This window comes from Canis aureus, chromosome 25 (genome assembly GCF_053574225.1).
Source record: "Canis aureus isolate CA01 chromosome 25, VMU_Caureus_v.1.0, whole genome shotgun sequence".
Lineage (NCBI taxonomy): Eukaryota > Metazoa > Chordata > Mammalia > Carnivora > Canidae > Canis > Canis aureus.
The window spans coordinates 9,077,793-9,098,782 of record NC_135635.1 but is presented as its reverse complement, the minus strand read 5'-3'; the positions used below and the strand labels follow the sequence as shown (position 1 = coordinate 9,098,782).

At 41.1% G+C, this 20,990-nt stretch overlaps 1 protein-coding gene and 1 pseudogene across 4 annotated transcripts in view; both read left to right on the top strand.

Moving 5' to 3' along the window:
- Nucleotides 1-20,990, top strand: part of ANO6 (anoctamin 6) — a 186,089-nt gene that overhangs the window by 78,937 nt on the left and 86,162 nt on the right. The window lies entirely within an intron of this gene.
- Nucleotides 589-1,408, top strand: LOC144297700 (spermidine synthase pseudogene; annotated as a pseudogene).

Sequence of the window (20,990 nt, the reverse complement as noted above, 5' to 3'; positions counted from 1 at the left end):
CATCCAAGCAGAGATGTCAACATACAGTAAAATATATGGGTCTGGAGTTAAAGAGAGGGGTCAAGCCAGAGATGTGGGGGTTGTCAGCACACAGGTGGCGTTTAAATCTCGGGCACTGACTGCAAACAGCAAGGGGGGAGATAAAGACACCCTGGACTGAGCCATGGGGACTCCAGTGCTCACAAGTCAGGGACCTGAGCAAGAATCCACAGAGGAGGCTGAGAGGGAGGAGCAGTGAGATTGCAGGAAAATGAGGAGAATCCTGGAAGCCAAATGAAGGAAGGTATAAAGTTGGAGGGAATGACCGAATCTGCTCATGAGGATGGGAAATTGGATTTAGCAGTGTGGAAGAGACCTTGGCAAGAGAAGTCTCAGCTGAATGGTGAAATACAAAATAAAGCGGATTGAACACAATACGAGAGAAAAGGAATTGGATATGCAGCATTTAGATAACACTTTTAATTTTTTTTTTCTGAACATGAATGCAGAACGAGAGGTTATTATATATTAGGATGAAAGGAGGTTTTCTATTTAGTTAGTGGGAAGATGGCAGGAATTGCCCCTACCCTGGCCAGGTGAGGTTGTAGCATGGGCGGTGGGCGGAGCTCGTCCCGTCATGCTGCTTCTGTGCGGCCTTCCGTCCAGGCTCTACACCACCTGCCTTCCTGGAGCCTGGCCGGGATTATCCTTGTCTTCTGCAGTAAGAGTTATGGCAACATGCTAGTGTTGGATGGTGTCATCCAGAGAGGGTTGAGTTCTACTAGGAGATGATAGCCAACCTGCCCCTCTGCAGCCAACCCAGCCCATGCAAGATACTGATCATCAGGGCTGGGGAGGGGGGTGTCCTGCAGGAGGTGGTGAAGCATTCCTGCATGAAGTCTGCCTGTGATCCAGTGTGAGACTGACAAGGACGTCATCCAGGTCTCTAAGAAGTTCCTGCCAGGCATGGCTGTGGACGGCTGCAGCTCCAAGCTGACCCTACACGTGGGTGATGGTTTTGAGTTCATGGAACAGAGCCAGCATGCCTTCACTGTTACCATCACTGACTCCTCAGACCCCAGAGGTCCTGCCAAGAGTCTCTTTGAAGAGCCCTATTATCAGGTCATGAAGGTGGCTCTCAAGGGTGATGGTGAGTGTCATTTGCCAGGGCGAGTGTCAGTGGCTGTGCCTGGGGGGACCCCATCAAGGAGATGGGGCAATTTTACAAGTCACTATCCCTGTGGTGGCTACTGCTTACTGTACCATCCCCACCTACCCCAGTGACCAGATAGGCTTCATGTTGTGCAGCAAAAATCTGAGCACCAACTTCCAGAAGCCCGTGCAGCAGCTGGAACGGATGCAGCTGAAATACAACTCTGATGTGCACCAGAAGGCCTTTGACCTGCCTGGGCATGCCACCCAGGCCTGAATGATGTGAGCTGAGTCCACATACTGTAGCCCATGCTGCCCAGGACCTCCAACCAGGGAGCCTCTAGGACACTTGGGTGTGACAAGCCTAGGACAAGACCCCCTGCCCCAGTGGCATGCCTGTCAAGCAAGTGTTATAGGCCCTAGAATACTGCCTGGCATGCCCTGCTAGGCAAACTGTCTGTCTCAATGTGGTGTTCAGTCTCCAAGCCTATACCAGCTGTGTACAGGGGGCCAAAAAAAAAAAAAAAAAAAAAAAGGCAGAAGTTTCTGTTTATAAGGTGGTGGAAATTAATCCAGTAGGGAGAAAAATTCTGATGATGCAGGAGTGAGAAGGAAGGATTTCTGGAATGACATCCTTGAGAAGGCAAGAAAGGGATGGAATCTGGTCCATAAGTGGAGAGGTTGGATACCCCCCACAGCTGTAGAGACAGTTCATTCTTGGAAGTAGGGAAACCAGTGTATTGGGACCCAAGTTCAGTAGTTTTGCTCGTAGGAGCTTGTTGCAGTTTTTTCTTGATTGCTTCTTGTTTACCAGTTAAGTGAGAAGCAAGATTAGTTAAGTTAATTAGTTAAGATTGAGGAAGGAAGAAGAGATGAAGAGACCTAAAGAGAGAGGAGAAGGTATGAGACAGTCATCTGGGAGCCAGTACTCTGGGAAATGTCCTGGCAATGCTAAGAGCCCACTTGAGGTTTGTGGTCATGACGGGTGTGTGCTTTTCCCATTCAAGTCCAGTTTGGGGAAGCAGGTGTACAGTAGGCAACAAGTTTGATTTAACCAATCTGGGGATTTCTGTAAGTTACTGCAGTGAAGTAAGACAAGGCTGAGAGAGGTTCCGGATATTTGTAAGAGAGTAGAGGACCAGGGATATGAGCAGGATGGGACGATAGGATCAGGAGAGTTAGACCTGAGTGGGGCTTCATAATTCTTGCAGTTGGGGTACTGGCAAGAGTAAACTGGAAAAATAGGTAGTTGGAGAATCAGGATCTTTTTAACTAAGGGAGGAAATACAGTAACCAGTACAGACAAGGTCTAGGATATGAGCATTGGAAGGAGAGGCTGGGGCAGGGTAGAGTTGCGAGCACAGGGTGTTGGAAGGTGGGGAGGTAGTTATGTCAGGAGAAAGTCTTTGAGACCTTAACAGTGAGACAGGAATTAAATCTCTAATGAAGCAGGGGGAGTGACTCAGGGTTCAGTAGATGGCTGTCAAAGACATGACCAGAGAGGTAGAAGAGAAATCTGAAGGATGGCAGGATAGAAGCTAAGAAGCAGATGACGTGGTGAGTAGTTTTGGGTGCTGCGTAGGGGCTCAGCAGCACTGACATTGTGGGCTGGATTTCTGTGTTGTGGGAGATGCCCTGTGCATTGTAGGCTGTTCAGCAGCATCCCTGGCCTCTACCTGGGAGGTGCAGAGGTCCCTCTCTCCAGCTGTGATAACCAAATATGCCCAGACATTGTTAAATGTCTCCTCATTTAAGAACCAGGGAGTTAAATGAATACCGAGAAAGCCTTAGGGTTGGGTCACTGATGTCCTTATATAGAGCTGCTTCTAGGGAGTGCTGGGGATGCCACTGTAACCCAGTCTGGAGTGGATTGTGGAATAAGCAGGAGAAAAAAATAGGAGATCTTGACCTCTCTTTCCATGGGTTTGACTGTCAAGGGCTGGAGGATGAGAGAGCAGTGAGTGGAAGAGACTGAGAACCAGAAATGACATCCTTCTGTCGGGTGGAGCTCTGAACACACTTAAATATCGATGAGAAGAATCTGTGTGAGGGGAACACAGAGAGAAGAGTGGCTTTGAAATGGGCGTGGAGTGGTGTGTAGATGTGAAGGAGTCAACGTTAGATGGGAGGAGCAGCAGGTGGATGCTACTGGCTTATGGATTTGCTGGAGAGAAGCAGAGGGAGTTCGCATCCAGCAGCTTCCATTTTCAGCTACTGAGAGTGAAGAGAACAGAGTGCTGAGGCCTCAGCGGGGGGAGGAGGAGGAGGAGGAGGAGGAGGAGGAGGAGGAGTTGTTGTTGTTGTTGGCACTTTGAAGCTGTTGTGGAGAGCTAGAGACCAAGCTGGCTTGGAAAACCGAGGAAAAGTACTAGGATGTCTGGGCAGTGGTGAGGGCCTGAATGGGGCTGATGAGTCTGAATTTACAACAACACCAACCTTCCCTGCTGTAGTTTCTCCAGTATCCCTCAGACACCAAGAAAGCAGATCATAGGCTTCCCCCCGAATTGGGGCTTTGCCAGCTGGTCATGATGGAAAGTGCAAAATATTGGCAAGAGTGCTCCCTAAATAATGAGCTTGGGAAATGTAACCTTATAAAAGCTCGAATCTGCAGATTGGGAGAAAAAGTCCTGGGGCACTGAGGTCATTGTGAAATGAGAAGGAGATGGTAGTTGTGCTCAGAAAGGGAGATTTCTGATAAGTGATTTTGGAAAGAGAACTTTTCAAGTGATGACAAGGTCCAGGGTGGGACCATGGAAGTTAGTGCATAAAAGGGAGAACATCGCTGGTGTCCAGTTACTAAGGGACCAAGGATCTTCAGGACCTGGAAGACTGGGAATAAGGCAGGATCCTTTTGCTCAAGAATTTCTTTACTTGGATTTGTACTTTTGAGTCTCCTACAAAAAAATAGGATGGCTTTGCTTTGTGGCTTTTGGCACTAAGCTCACCAAACTAAAAGAGAAAAGAAACTCACCCAAAAAAGGAAACCAAACAAAGGAACGTGGATTTGGCAAAAGAACTCTCAAAAGGAAAAATGAGACCAAAGATGGGCTAGTAAGAACTGCTGAGTTGACCCATTTGCTGTGGTAGGAATTTGCATGGCATTTCAACTTTGAAAGCATTTCGTGCATTCAGGAGCAAAAGGTGAGGGAGTGTGTACTTTGCCTGAATATGGAGGGAAAGGGACCTACACATTTGCTTTACGTGACTGATTCAGGAGCTACATTTGTGGATTTGTTAGGATTGGAGGGGTAGGAGCAAAAATAGGCAGTCCAGCACGCGAAGTCTCAGTCAGAGATTTCTTTCTGAGTCACTTCTTCGGAATGCAGAATGTATTTTCCCAGAGAAACAGTCATAAATGGTAATGGGACTTCTGGGCCCAGCCAGGCCAGCCCAGCTAAGGCCAGTTTAACTCAGAGAGTTAAGAAAATTATCACATTCCATACTAATAATCCTCCGGAAAACTCCAATCTTATTTTTTCCATTATTACTAAAATTTTAGAATGAAAGTAAAGTCCAGAGTGAGTGTGCGAGTGGAAGCTTATGGAAAAAATTCTTAGTCTGATGAGCAAGAGGAGGATTGATTTTGATTTATGTTAGATTTTGAAGCAGTGATCTAAAACTTGAGAAAGACAATTTAATGGTTTGAGAAAAACAGGATAAAGAGCTTATCAGCTTCTATATTTCTTTTGACTTTTCTGTTAATGAAGGTGAACTTTATTTAAAAAAATTTTTTTTTAAATTTTGATTGAAAAATTTCAAACCCTGGAAAGGAGCTGTAGAAGCCTATGCTGCATGAAACTATTGTAGAAAGAAATATCATTATCCCAAATGAGTTTAAATTTCTTAGCTAGAAGGATTATGTATTAACCAGGGTATTAAAAGAACATGTGGATTTGCTCATGGTAATGTGGAGGTGATATGGGGGCCGAGACAAGTACCAGAATAGAAGGACAAATGTGACAGTTTTCCAGAAGGGATGGGTTAGGGTGGAAGTTGGACATAGACTACATTCTGATAAATGGAGATATTGACACTGGAGTATTAATCTCCAGGAATATTACAGAATGAGATTTTTAAGCAGATGGTTTGTGAATGTTAGAAAAAAGGAAAGGTCATCAGGAGCCAATGTGAATTCAGTAAAAATAAGTCATGTCAAACTAACTGAGCACATTACCTTTTTTTTTTTTTTTTTAAATGGGGTGATTATAATGGTAGAACAAGGAAAAGCCACATTTTTGTGTTTTTTTTTAATTGAAGTATAGTTGACACATTTTTATATGTTTTGATTTTAGCAAATGATGTGAAAAAATTGCATTTAAATACAGAATGAGGAAATGTGGACCTAGTGAGGATACTTATCTGGGCAATTGATCTTACCAAGACTGTGGAACAATGGCTAGAAATCAATTTCTAGAGGAGACAAAAATCAATGTGAATTAAAGTAAGCGCCTGCTCCCTAATTCACAAATATCCGCTGCCTAAGTACAGATTGTAAGAGCTGAGGCTAATGACTGATCATGTGGAAATGCTAGGTATTTGCCTAATTAAATTTAGTATGAATCAAGCATGTAACAATAATGTCAAAAACTTAATGCAAGTCTAGGTTGCATTCATGCCTGTGTGTCCAGAACAAAGAAAGTACTAGGCTTCTCCCGTTCAGTATCAGTAAAGCCACCTACAGTGCTGGGTGCTCCATTTAAAGGGGGGGAGGGGGCATGTTGATTAGAGAATATCAACATAGTAGTGGATCCTGACACTTAGGCAAGAGTATGACATCAAATTAAAATATTTGATGATAGTAATTGGTGGATGGGGTTGCAAAATACAATATTAAGACCCATTAATAGAAGGTGTGTGTGTGTGTGTGTGTGTATATATATATATATATATAGGCAGACATTTCATTTCAGTAGAAAGCCTTCTCATAATTAAAGTACCTTAATTCCTTGGAGGGGTTCAAATCTAGACAGACTGGATAACAATCTCGGTAGATGATATATGCTTGAACTAGGATGTGTCAGTGGGGATGAGAAGGAAGGGCATACATGTTTTATGTGTAGCAGAACTTGGTAGCCCAAGATAAGCAGGAAATGAGAAAAAGACAGGATGTTTCTGGGAATATACCACCCTGGTAAGTTGTCTGTGGCTCACTGATGAATCTGAGTTGCTTTTGTTTTATTTTTTCCCCCCTTTTAACTTATTGTCATCATCAGCCAAATGTCCTCCTAATAGCGATGTTCATTCCACTGCTTTTATTCCACTGTTTTCAGAAAGCCTTGACTGAAATGCCTTGTGAATTCTTGCCCCACAAAGTATCCCATTTGAAATTCAGTGAGCTATCCATTATCTGGGGAAATGTCACAATTAATTTGACAAAAACAGGCATGAGGAAAGCAGGGAGCCCTGGGCATTCTGAACAAAGATGTGATATCAGTATTTACCATGGAACTCATTTGATTATAAGTCATCTAGAAGCATGCCACAATAATGGCCAGAAAGACTCACAGAAGCAAAAGAATTGAGTTAAAGTTGAGAGTCTGCTGGTAAATAACCTGACTGTGCCATGACCTAAAAAACAGCACTAATGGAAGAAGTTGTAATAAAAATTTAAAGGGAAACAGAACTTGGCAGAAACGTATACACAGAAGGAATTCACAAGATTCCTGGAAAATTGAAAAGGAGGACCTGTGGGATTTCAACTATAGTCGCCGCCCCCCCCCCCCCATATTTTGAATTTGTAATTAATTTGGAAGGCTTAAGGGCTTTGGAAAGATGATTTAAAATCCCTTTATTTCTGAAGTCCTACTAGTTAACCTTAACTTTCCTTATTTTGACAAATAATAATGAAAAGTGCATCTTTACTATAAGCTCCAAATGTATTCCTTTAAGTCTGTCTCTGGTTTTTTAAGAAAACAAACAACAAAAAAACAGCTATAAGATGTGCTTTTACCCAGAAAACTCTAATGGCTCCTTCAAAAGGAACATGCATTTACAGTTCCTTCTCCCAAGTCACTTTTTGAAATGTAGATTAATATGACCTGACAGATTATAATAACCACCAAAGAGCATTTTCATTAATTATAATGAGCAAACCAATAATATAGATCTTTACAATGTTAGTATGAATTAGAACATATCAAGTCAAGACCATAATTGTAGCTGGAGTAAAATTTGACTGCTACGTCCAAATCCCTTAAAACAAAGACACAGAAGGAAAATTTTGACAGATCATTTAGCGATACTGTCATCATCAGCATTTCATGGTTTTTCGGTAGTTGTTAAGCATTTTTAAAAAGTAAATATACTGCTTTGTGAAATAAGAAGAAGGTTGAAGAAGAGCAAGGTGAATAAGAGGAGGTACTTCTGAGACTTTGAAAAATGTTTTTACTTAAAACAATTTTTTTTTTCTTTTTTGTAAAAGGAAGTCATTCTAAAAGTCCCTCCGAGACGCTGAACATAAGGTGGAGTTCCAGGGAAGTGGAAGCCCTCTGCCACTGTGCAGTTCAGCTCTCAGTCCCTTGTGGGCAGGTGCTTTTTCTTTTAGGACCTCCGTCTCATGTAAAAAGGCAGAAAAATCAGATTTCCTCACTGGGGTGTTGTTCAGTGACTGCACACTGATTGAATAGCATTTTAGCTATCTTAAAAGCATATTCATAAAATAATAATGCAGTAAGAAGTCTTCTCCAACATTTATGGATGTGCGGAGTTGGCAACACAGATTGCAGGCACGGGGACAGCCAGCCTCAAAGTGACCACAGCCCTCCATTGCTCAGCCCAGCCATACCCCTGCCCACTCCCCTTCAAATGAAACCAGACTGTGCTGGCATCAGAAATTGGTTCCGTTCTCCTTAGAAGAGCATGGAGGGGCATTTTTGACTTACACTTCTGGGGAAAGTAGTCACAGGCATTAGGTGTCTACCAAATTATCGGTGGGTTGCGAATTAATCCTACTCAGCAATATTATAAAATACCAGCAGTGCAGTCGATCAATAAATAAATATGTCAGGCACTTACTAACACTTGCTAATAGGATTTTCAATTGAAGTAGAAATAAGAGCTATTTAAATTATGCACTATTTTGAATAAACCACCATCAGCTTCACTAAATTTTGCTTTAAACTTTTTCATTTATTCATTCATTTAATATTTATTAATCAATGTGCTTCAAGGAATACCAAGCAGTATATCTCAGTGTTTCCCCTCAAGGCCAGGAGTGGGTGTACTGTTGCCTCTGTCTCCTGCGCATTGTCTTATTAATTGACAAATGTTAGTCCTGCAACTGATGCTGATTAGTTGTTTGAATGAAAGACTTCCAGGCAGTGTGCTGTGTTTGATGAGTTCCACCTGCACTTAAATAAAAGTGCTGGAGTTCAGGTTGGGTCCTAGTTCTCACCTCTAGTTGGGCCTCAGAATTCCCTAGAGAGCTTTTTTATTTTTTTTTTATTTTTTTTAAATTTTTATTTATTTATGATAGTCACACACACACACACACACACACAGAGAGAGAGAGAGAGAGAGAGAGAGGCAGAGACATAGGCAGAGGGAGAAGCAGGCTCCATGCACCGGGAGCCCGACGTGGGATTCGATCCCGGGTCTCCAGGATCGCGCCCTGGGCCAAAGGCAGGCGCTAAACCGCTGCGCCACCCAGGGATCCCTAGAGAGCTTTTTTAAAAAGTGAAGGTGCACACTGACCTTCATGTGCTAATCTTGCTCTTGGTTCTGAATATGTTTATATGAAGTTTATGAAGGTGACTCTGATGTGTGGCCCTGTTTAAGAACCATTATCTCGGGGCACCTGGGTGGCTCAGCGGTTGAGCATCTGCCTTCAGCTTAGGTCGTGATCCTGGAGTCCTAGGATCAAGTCCCTCATCGGGCTCCCCGCAGGGTGCCTGCTTCTCCCTCTGCCTGTGTCTCTGCCCCTCTCTCTCTGTGTGTCTCTCATGAATAAATAGATAAAAATCTTAAAAAAAAAAAAAAGAGCCATTATCTCTGAAAGTTCAGGTTTATAATTTTGGAGGAGGGGGTGGTCTGTGACTCACCCTGATTTCACTAGGTGCTGAAATCTGTACTGAAATATATTCCAGTCCAAGAAGCGGAACAGTAGAATATATACGTACATACTCACAAGTATATGCACATTCACACATTCAGTTGTGTGTGTGCATATGTGTGTGTGTATATGTATATACAGATATATCGATGCAGATACATATACACACACACACACACACACACACACACACACACACGCAGATTTATTAAACAGATTCAGCTGAAGGAATTGGTTTATGCAGTGTGGGGCCTAATCCATAGAGCATGCCAGCAGGAAGGGCAGGCTGGAGACTCTGGGGAGGGGTGGCCGCTGTAGACCGTTTAAGGTAGAACTTCTTTTTCTCAGAGAAGCTTTTCTTTTTTTTAAGGAGTTTTTTTTTTAAGACCAATCAACTGATTAGGTGAGTCTCACCCAGATCATTGAGCATAATAACATTTCCTTTAAAGTCAGCTGACCATAGATGTTAACCACATCTACAAAATACCTTCACAGCAACGCCTTGACTAGTGTTCAGTTGCCGGCCTGAGTCCTGTAGCTCAGCCACACTGACACCCAAACCTAGTCATCGCAGTGGATATCGTACGGGAGGGTATCTCAGTTGCATGAACAAAAAATGGAAGTGGAAACGAGTAAAGTGTGTCCAGTTTATTTCGAGTGTGGAGTTGATCTGGGGTAGTGGGAGGAGATGAAGTTAGATGGTTTAAGGCCAAATGTAGGACTAAGGGTTTGGACTCGAGCTGAAAAGACAAAGCAGTGCTAGAGCAGCCCTGCCGAACGGAATTTTCTGTGATGATGGAAATGTTCTGTCTCTGTGTTGCCCACACCACAGTCCTTTAGCCATGTCTGGCTGTAGAGACACATGGTGTTGGTTCAAAACCTCCTCGGGACCTTCCTGGGTAGAACCTGAAGCTGACCCCATACGTGGAGGGAAGGAGAGACTGAAGAGAGGCCACTCCAGACCCGGAGGTGGTAGGTTTAAAAAGCCAGCGAACCTATGAGGCTTGTCTTGGGCAGCCTCAAGGCAGTTAGATCCCCGCCACTCCCACCTCTACCCCCTCCTTCCAGAATCTTCAGAATTTCTATAAAGGCCTTAAATGTGTTCAGTCATATACATCAACCATGTGGTCTGAATTCCACATCAGTATCTCAGGGCCGTGTCCTTGGGGCAGCTTCTCAGAGCAGGGAAGGCAAGTGGAATGTACATTCCAAGGCCAGAGGAGGGGGTGAGGAGCCTCCTGTTGCTGGGGTCCAGCTCCAGGGTCAGCCAGCGGTCACGTCCTCCCGATGACCTCCCCCCGCATGTGACTGGTGACACAGAGGAACTGGATTTTTCATTGTTTTTAATATGAATTCACGTCAGCGAAGTAGCTCTGCAGGCCGGTAGCTACTGTGTTGGACGGGGCGGCTCTGGGGAGGTCAGTCCCACAGGAGGGCAGGGAAGGAGAAAAGGAACCATAGATAGTCTTATGGTGGACTGGGCCACTCCTTACGTCTCGCTTTCCCCTCCTGGTGCACCCGAGCCCCTCGTGTCGGTGAGGTGGCCCCAGCTCAGGCTGTCGCCGGCTTCCCTCAGGCCCTAGGCCTCAGCGTCCGTTACCACCGGCCTCTGTGTTAGCAGGTGCCAGGTTTTACCTGCAGTGCTAGCATTTTCCTCTCAACCTCAGACCTTGGTATTTCCACTTGGAACCTCCCAGATTCTTACTCGTCCTCCCCTCCTAACTGTGCTGCTCCTCCAGTTCTGGGCATTTTGGTAAATGTAACCACGGTGGCCTCAGCTGCTCAGGCCAGAAACCTCAGAATCCTTGACATTGTTTCTGACCTGCTGTGTGCAAGCATAAGGTACAGCTTGTCTGTCCCTTCGTCTTCATTTATTTCTGTTGCTCCCCCCTCAGGCTAAGTCACTCACTACCTCTCTTCGCTGGACTCACAGTCCCCCGTGACCCCTTTTGCCACCCACTACCTGTCCTCTAAGCACTTCCTTGAAAAGCAGAAAATAGATCATTTCATTTCTTCTGTGATGTGTAATGGAATCCCCACCCCCGCCACCATTGCTTTATCTGTAATATTACAAAATATCACAGGATAAAGGGTTAATTAACTTCAGTGGATTTATTTAATAATATTTATCCATTTAATATTTCTCTAATCCTATTAAGCACGGTCTATTGGGAAATATCACTGAAGTATCCCTTGGGGCATATATTCTAGTGAGAGAAACAGACATTAGTCGAATAATTACACGAATAACTACACAATTAAAATCATGAGAGGTGACATTTAAGGAGGAATATAAGGAGCTCTGAGAGTATAAAAGAAAGAGACCTAAGCTGGTGGAGAAGGACAGGGAAGGGCTCCATAAAGAGGAGTTTGCCAGAGAAGAATTCTGGGGAGTGGGGGCCACACATGCCAAGAGAGGAAAGCAATACTTTACTCCAATGGAATACGACGTAACCGTTAAAAACATTAATGGAATACAGAACCTGACACCATGTTAGGACAGAATGTGGTCTTCTTCAATTTTCTAAGCCATCTGGAGCAGCTTTTGGAAACCAAGAAGACTGAATCTTTAATAAAACATGAATAAGATGGTTCTGCTAAATAAACACTTTGGAGTTGAATGTGATCTCAAGTCAATTCAGCAAGTATCTATTGGCTTCTTTTCCTAGGGGTTCTGGGTTAAAAGCAAAAAACAGGTTTATTTCCTTCATTGTTATAATCTAATAAAATGTATACATAAAAATAGTTCGATGACATATAATAGTATTTTATCATACTATTATTATAATTTATATAATATAGAATTAAGAGCCAGAATGAAAGGTATAAAACAGTGGTTCTAAAGGTTTTATATGGGGATCCCTGGGTGGTGCAGTGGTTTAGCACCTGCCTTTGGCCCAGGGCGCGATCCTGGAGACCCGGGATCGAGTCCCACGCTGGGCTCCCAGAGCATGGAGCCTGCTTCTCCCTCTGCCTGTGTCTCTGCCTCTTTCTCTCTCTGTGACTATCATAAATAAATAAAAATTAAAAAAATAAAATAAAAATAAAGGTTTTATATTTCTACACTTTACTCTCTTAATAAAGTATGAACCCTGAGCTTTCTTTTTGTTTTAAGATTTTGTTTATTTATTCATGACAGACACAGAGAGAGAGAGGCAGAGAGAGAAGCAGGCTCCATGCAGGGAGCCTGACGTGGGACTCAATCCCGGGTCTCCAGGATCATGCCCTGGGCTGAAGGCGGTGCTAAACTGCTGAGCCACCCGGGGTTCCCCCCAGGAGCTTTTTTATGTGGGTATATTGATACTTACTGTAGGAGAACTTCAAATTAAAAAAAAAATTGAATGTACTAAAATTTACTTAAACGTAACCAATGATAAACTCAATATACCTTAATATATGATATTTTAATGAAAAATCACTATCTTAAAAACATTAGTAAGAAGGATGGCATTAGGATCCCTGGGTGGCGCAGCGGTTTGGCGCCTGCCTTTGGCCCAGGGCGCGATCCTGGAGACCCGGGATCAAATCCCACGTCGGGCTCCCGGTGCATGGAGCCTGCTTCTCCCTCTGCCTGTGTCTCTGCCTCTCCCTCTCTCTCTCTCTCTGTGTGACTATCATAAATAAAAAAAATAAAAAAAAAAAGAAGGATGGCATTATTTTATATACTTTATAGATCTCTTTAAGAGAAGGCAGCTGCCGGGATCCCTGGGTGGCGCAGTGGTTTGGCGTCTGCCTTTGGCCCAGGGCGCAATCCTGGAGACCCGGGATCGAATCCCACATCAGGCTCCCTGCATGGAGCCTGCTTCTCCCTCTGCCTGTGTCTCTGCCTCTCTCTCTCTCTGTGTGACTATCATGAATGAATAAATAAAATCTTTAAAAGAAAAAAAAAAAGAGAAGGCAGCTGGATTTTTATATCTGCTTCTGCAGTTAAAAGTTGCAATATGTTGTTTTGGTTGAAGTATGAAGTAGATCCAGCCTTGCACAGATACATAGAAGAGAGGTCTTTTTAAAAGTCTTTTCAGGTAATTGTGAATATTCTTCTTTGATGTGACATTAAAACGAGACAGGTAGTAAGCATCTTAAAGGTTGGTTGCAATACGGAGTGTGAAACCATATCAACAAACTTTTTTTTTTTTTTTAACAAACTTTTTGTATATTGAAAACCTGTCTTGCATTTCAAAGGAATCTTTACCCAAGCAAAATTTTTATCACTATGTATAGGGCAGTTGAAAATATTGGTTCACAGAGTTTAGTAGCTCTTACAAATGTTGACCCATTTCATTATACAATATGAAAAAAATGACATTTGCTAACACACACCCAATCTCATCAGAAAAGCTAATGAATATTGGGAAGCTGTCAAGTTCACAGTGGTGAATACAAGTTGTCCTAAATTCTAATACTTGCTTGGAAGGTCGAATTTTATCATTAGCAATAAATATTGTCAGTTGTTTTTCCTGAAATGACAGTTTCACTTTGTTCATTTTCAGAAAAATATCTGCCAAATCCCGAAGTCCATATAACTGAATTTTGTGTTAGTCATCTGTCAACTAAATGTGGTATCTATGGAAAAAATTGGCTACTTAAAAATTACACAAGCACTTTTCCTCAAGACAACCACCATAGCTTCAGTGTGCATCAGAAGTGCTTTATGGGCACTTCATTTCTTCACACAGAATATTGAAAATGTGTGTACTCAAGGATCAGGATTTAATAAAGTTAGTTATTGTTACAGCTTCATCAAGAACATATTTAAGAGAAGTGACTCTTTATGTAGTGGTGAAAAATATAATGACAATTAGTACAGTTTGGTGCTGCTGCTGAGTAATGTAAGACACTGACAGTTTTGCCCACCATTGCTTTTGCACCATCATTGCAGATGTTGACATAGTAAAGAAGATAGATAAGTTCTTAGTGTTATAAAGGTGATTGTGACCCCACAAGCCCCCTGAAAGGGTCTTACAGGTTCCTAGGGGTCCTTGTAATGCACACATCCATTGGCATAGACAGCAGTATAGTGAGGGAGAAAGAAAAAGAGACTTCTTATTAGGAAGGCTCCATGAGAGGAGAACTGAGCTAGACCTTGAAGCAGTACTAAGATTTGGATAGGTAGGAAGGAAAACAGAAAGGGATTTTAGGAGGGGAAGTCATGTGAGTAAAGCAGTAGAGGCAGGAAGCAGCATTGACTAGCCAAAACACTGATGAGAAGGGTGGTTGAGTTGGAGGGTTAGGAATGGGGAGTGATAATAAAATACGGGATATTATAATGAGATTGTGAGGGAATCTTGAATACCCATCAGAAACGTTTATACTTTTTCCAGAGGTCACTGGGAATAACTGAAGGTTTTGAATCCTACGACTTGAACATGTTGGTTGAGGACCATCCTTATGGTAGAAGTGAATTTGACAAACAAGACAACTGAATGCAAGGAGACTGATTGGAATATTAATTGTAATCTAGTTTATAAGGGTCAAGAATACAGGCTAGAGAGATGGCAGTTGATGGAACAGAGTGAAATGTAGACTAATTCCTTCAAAGGTAGAAGCAATATGAGAACTAAAGAAGAAAAAGTCAAAGGTTACCAACATATTATATTTTATAACCCCAGTTCCTTGCCAGGGATATTGTTAGGGAAATAGACCAAAACTGGGTGTTTCTATATAAGGTCTCACTTGAGACTTTCTGCTTCATTCAAAATTAGAATGCTTCCTTTTTTTCTGATAACAAGAGCTGGATCATTGAACACATTTCCTTTTTGCCCTTCTGCCAAGAGGCTTTGTGCCAAATGTCATGTTAAAATCACAACGGTTACAGTTGTCCCAGTGGTTAGTATACTTTCTTCCTTCTACTGTCTCTGGCCTTGATCCTCTATCTCTGTTTACAATTCATTAATCTTACTATTTTCATTCTATTTGATACCAGATGTCCTAAGACCTCTTTTGAAAGAGATTGGTGGTGGGAGACTCTTTTAGGGTTTCTGGTACCAATTCCAATGTGAAAGGGTATAATTCCCCCCCTCCCCCCACTAAGCAGTTCTCAGACACCAGCTGGGTGTCAGAGAATTCAAGTCAATTCTGACATTATCTACCAGGAGATAGCATCAGATTCCAAAGGTTAAGGACTTAGCCCTACGAAGTTGCCTTCTACTCCCCACTCTAACTGCAGTGGCAAGCCCCAGGCTGATACCCGTGCTTCTGATCAACTAGCTACAGATTGGAGGATCCAACAACCTCCTTTTTAGGTTCAATCAATTTGCTGGAGCACCTCACAGAACTCAGGGTAACATTTGCTTATATTTGCGAGTTTGTTAAAGAATTTGAATCAATAGCAAGATAAAGAGATATATAGGAAAAGGTATGGGGAAGGAGCTTGGAGCTTCCTTGTCTTCTCCAGGTGTGCCACTCTCCCTGCATGTCCACGTGTTCACCAACCCAGCCCTTTAGGTTTTTATGGCTTCATTGCATAGCCTTGATTGGCCAAGTTATTTGCTGGTTGTAACTCCAGCTCCTTTCCCCTCCCTGGAGGTGATGGAGGGCACTGAAAGTTCCAAGCCTCTAATCACATGGTTGGTAAGATCCAAAAGTCATTTTTATTAATAAGACATCCATATCACTTTTATGTCTCTGAAGCATTTTCAGGACATGTGGATGAAGACCAAATGCATCTGAGAAATATATTTTGGTCATCTGAATAACCAAATATATATTTCTTATAAATCATTATATCACAAAGAGAGTACAACGTAATGATAATATATTAACCCTTCACATATTTTATTCATTCATAGCATAGAGCACTCTACATCATTCACGTTTTACTCAGAACCTTAAAAAAGCTCAAAAGACTCTTGACATCCAAAACCAAAGCACCACAGTTAAATTTCAAAGAAATTTGATAAATTCAGTTCATCTGGTTGTCCAATTCAAAGCAGATGAGAAGTAACAAAGGATAGTGAAATACCTATTAAAAATAGGTAAAGTGATACCAAAAGAAATGACTCAAAAATCTGAGTATTGGCAGAGAGAAAAAGCAAGATACAGGTGCAAATTCCTAGTACTTGTAGATTATGTGAATGAACCCAGCACAGCTCATAATTAATAAAGAGCTGTTAGATGTTAGAGAAAACCAATAGCTCACATTTCTCACATTACCATGTTCCAGGCTCTGTGCTGTTGCTGTTGATATATCATTGTACTCAATCGTCACAATAACCATGCATTTCTTTCTATGATTTCCCTTTTCACAGATGAATAGTTTTAAAGAAATAAAATATATACATAAAGGTACACTGCTTTTGTATATGGCAGAGTTGTGTTTTGAAATTGGCTCAGCTGGATAATAAAGCCCATGTTCTTTATTGTTATTTGGGACTCCCTTCATTTTTACCTTAATAATAATAATAATAATAATAATAATAATAATAGCAGCTAAGTTCAATATCCTCTTAAAAGATATTAAAAAATACTATCTAAAAATACATTTCCTCAGAGCACTTCACTTCTTGAAAATTCCCAACAATTGACCGGAAGAGGATTTTGTAAAGTATTATTTATAGTCAGTTTCAAGCATTTTTGTGCCATTGTTTTAAATTAATCCTATGGTGTTTTTTGGTTGGTTGGTTGTTTTGGAAACATCTGTGCATCCTCATTTTCATAGAACAAAGAACAGCCATTCTTGTAAACTGCTTGTGAGTTAAAGAGAGAAAGTAATACTTATATAAAACATTAACCAACTAATAGGTGTTGTCATAATTTTTGCTTTGCTGGTCACTTGATGCTCTGGCTTCTTTTTCTTCCTCCTGCTTTGAATGAACTTGGAAACAGCAGATCTCAGAGAAGTAGTCTGAGAGGATTATGGCCAGTGGATACATGGGACATAACAATCCATGAGGGAGTGAGTGCTGATGACAGGACTCTTGTGCTACAAACTCTGAGCAGCTGAAAAGCTAAAAATAACCTGGAGCATCTTAGACTAGAAATGGAAACATCCTGTGAATGATGAAGAGTCTCTGGGAGTGATGGATAGTAACTTGAGGGGAACCTGCCAGAGAAGAACTGGACAGGAAAAACCTAGTAAAGAGCTTGACTTGTTGCCTTGGTTACATCCCCAGTGCTACCTTCCATAGCGTGTTCAGCTTGACAGTCTGAATAGCCAGTTTGCAACTCTGTTTTCTGTTCTTTCTCAGATTATAATCCCCTTCTATGAGGTAGGATTTTCTTTTAAACTCATAAAATTTCAGGTACTGTTTATCCGGGTCACATGTGACTCAGGTGACTGAGAAAGGGGAATAGTTCACAGTGTTGGATGTAGTAAATGAGACCTACCAGTAAATATTTTTGAGTTGTCACCAGTTAGTTTTCTAAGAACTGAAATTAGATATGTGAAATATGGTTGACTGAGGGGTGCTTGGGTGGCTCAGTTGGTTAGGTGGTTAGGAGCCTTCTGCTCAGGTCATGATCCCAGGGTCCTGGGATTGAGTCCCATGTCCAGCTCCCTGCTTAGTAGAGAGCCTGCTTCCCCCTCTGCCTGCCACTCTGCCTACTTGTGCGTGTGCATGTGTGCTCTTTCTCTTTGTCAAATAAATAAATAAAATCTTAAAAAGAAATATGGTTGACTGAGAGGAATAGGAAAGTAGGTGAAGGGCAACCCTGTGGTTATGAAGTCCTGTGAAAGCTCTTGTTCCTTAAGACTGGTGATCTTAAAGTTGTGGGTAGTATGTTGTGAAAGTCCATTAAATCATAAAGGATCTGGTTATAGAGATATTATTTTGGTTCTAATGGACTCCAGAATATAAGATTGGGAGTTATTTCCTAAAGGTCCAAAAAGTATAATTATGACAACCATCTTGCCTAGGTGGGAAACCTATCGAACATTTTTCCTCAAGAGGTAGTACAAACTGAAAATGCTAACAGATTCAAAAGATGTTTAAGAATGTTAAATCCATAATGTGATCTTAAAGTAAAAGCAGGACACTTTTGGGATATTGAAACCTTAAGAGGTTAGCCTCCGGGAGAATAATCATACCCTCTTAGAAGTATCCTCTTATACCACTTGACTTGTTTTTATCACATCTATCACTTTATCCTTCCTAAGACTTTATTAGGAATATTTACAGCTTAATCTCACCCACATTTCACCAGTGTTATCATTATCAGATGCGAACTGTGCAAACCAATGATGGCTTCTTCTAGAAAAGTATGAGAACTGCTATGGGCATTTTCACACTTTTTTTTCTTTTCCTTTTGTGACTTTTCTTGTTCGTCTTCTTTTCTACAGATCACATCTTTAAGGAACACTAAAAAGTGGTTTAAAATGGCTGGAAAACCTATGGAAAAACTGGGGAGCAAAAAAAATTGTAGTCATGCTAATGAAAATCCTAATCACAGCTCTCACTGTGGGGTTAAGGAAAAGGTTCAAACAGAGTCCCTCCTCTAGGAAGAACCTTCTAACTGAGCATCTCTCTGCAAACTTCCTAAAACCTGTTATCTACCCTAGTTACACTTCTTTTAAGGAAGTTTTACTTTAAAAATGTCATTAAAAGTTCTATTTTCATATTTCCTCAAGCTTGCTTCAGGAATTTTAAGAATATATAAAGTCATATGAGAACTTCATTTGATAAAACCACTGTTTCCTTGGCATGGGCTGGAGGGAAATATTTAACAGTAATTATGCCTAATGCATTATGCCTTTATACTCACCCAGCATCTGAAATGTGATGTTCTAATAATAGAACTCCAGAGTTTATTTTAACATGAGCAAAAGGAAACAAAGGCAAAATGCATATACCAAATCAGAAAGCTGTTGGCATGAGAATGTTCCCTTGTGTGTATAATCAAAAAAAAAAAAAAAAAACAAGCAGCAGCAGCATTTTCATGACACAATCTAATGATATCTGTAAGCGAACTATATCCATCCCTGTTAAGAAATGTCTGAAACCCATAAAATGAGTTGTTTTGGAACTAGTTATAGCCATTTGCCAATATAAAATAGCAAGATCATTTCTTAGGAATTTGTACATAAGCATTTAACTCGCAATAAAAATTATTTATGAACTAAATAAGTACTAAGTTAATTTTTATTAAGAATTACAAATTCTAAAAAAAAGAATTACAGATTCTAAATTTTTTTTCAGAAATTTTTGAGTCAAAATATATAACTGATAATTGGTAGTTGCACAGGTGGCATATAAACTATAATAGAAAGTATGTCAACCTGGGGCAGAGATCTCTAAAACTAGTATTGCACATTCCAGTTGAATGTCTGAATTTCAGAAAACATATCAACATTGTTGAACCCAGGACTGATGGACAGTACTCTAAAATATTTCTCCCTTTTGCTTTTGGGACTGACTTGGTAATTTTATGGGCCCCTTCTATATTGCCATTCATCCTCTTGTCCCATTTGCCTGCATGGTCTTTAGGATCTCATCAGTAAAACCCAAGAGGATCCATTGAATAGGGATTAAATAATAATATAGTTCAGTTCGGTCAAGAATAGTAATTGGCATTTCACAAGAGCAGTAATTCATTTGGGCAGTACCCATAAAAATGTTGGCACTCTAATTAAAAAGTGCAAATGAAAAAATATTTTTACTATCCCGGGGAAAGTGAAAATAACTGAAATCTAGTGAGGGTGGGAAAAGGCATTTTCATACTCTGCTGGTGCAAGTGTTCATTTATTATAAATATTATGGTTGACAATTTAGCAACCTGCATATCAAAAGCTCCTGAAAAGGCCATGCCACTTAAAATCTGCTTCTAGAATTTAGCCTAAGGAAATAGTAATTGGACATGTGCATAGATAATGTACAAGGATGCTCATTGCATCAGTGTTTATAAAAGCAGCAAATTGGAAACAATTTGTGTGTGCATCAGTGGAGGGAATATTTATATTATAGTGATTAAACATCATGCAGAGCTTTATATCAAGCTAGAAAAATGCCTATGATAGATGTTTATAAAATAGTATGTAGGGTATGGTACCATTTTGGGGTGTGTGTGTGTGTGTGAGAGAGAGAGAGAGAGAGAGAACCTGAAAGGATACATTCCCGAAATATTAAGCTCAGCTCAGCTCTGGGAGGTGGGATTACATATGACTTTTATTTATTCTTTTTTACTTTTCTGTATCTTCAGTATTTTTTTTTTTTTTGTATTGAGTACATATTACTTTTATCATCAGGGAAAAAAGATTATTCTAAGAAAAAAGTAGACTGAGCTCATGCTACATGTAAGGCTCAGTGGAGAACTCAGGGTGAGTGAGACCTGGCCACTGGCCTTCAGAAGTTAATAGTGTGGTTAACAGAGTGGGAAAGGAGACTGTGATTTGTACAAATACCATTCTGCGTCACTCTTGAGTACACCTTGATTATTATAGTGTCACCATCAAGGGTTCTTCATGGAGTATCTAGACATGCTTGACTCTAAGACAAACAAACCAGAGTCCTCGCTTCTGGATATACCTTCCTTCTTCCCCTTTCTACTGACTTCCCTCCCATCAATGTTCAAAAATCCATACTCACTTATCCCCTACAATACACTAGTGAGCTGACTGCTTGTTGGGCCCCCGTGTGTGTCCACATATTTCTCCTTATTCCTGTTAACTAACAGGTTTCTTCCTCTTCATCCTGCTTTCCACAATACCAGTCTTTCCCCCTTCAGCATCAAACCCTATACCAGCAGTGCTTGGCATTTTTCTACTTTGCATTTTCTCACTATCCCTTGTTTTTACAGGCTGGGGAGGAGACCTGATAAAAGGAAAGAATTTGTTCCGGTCTCATCTCTTCTCTCTGTAGTTGTGTAAAGCAAAAAA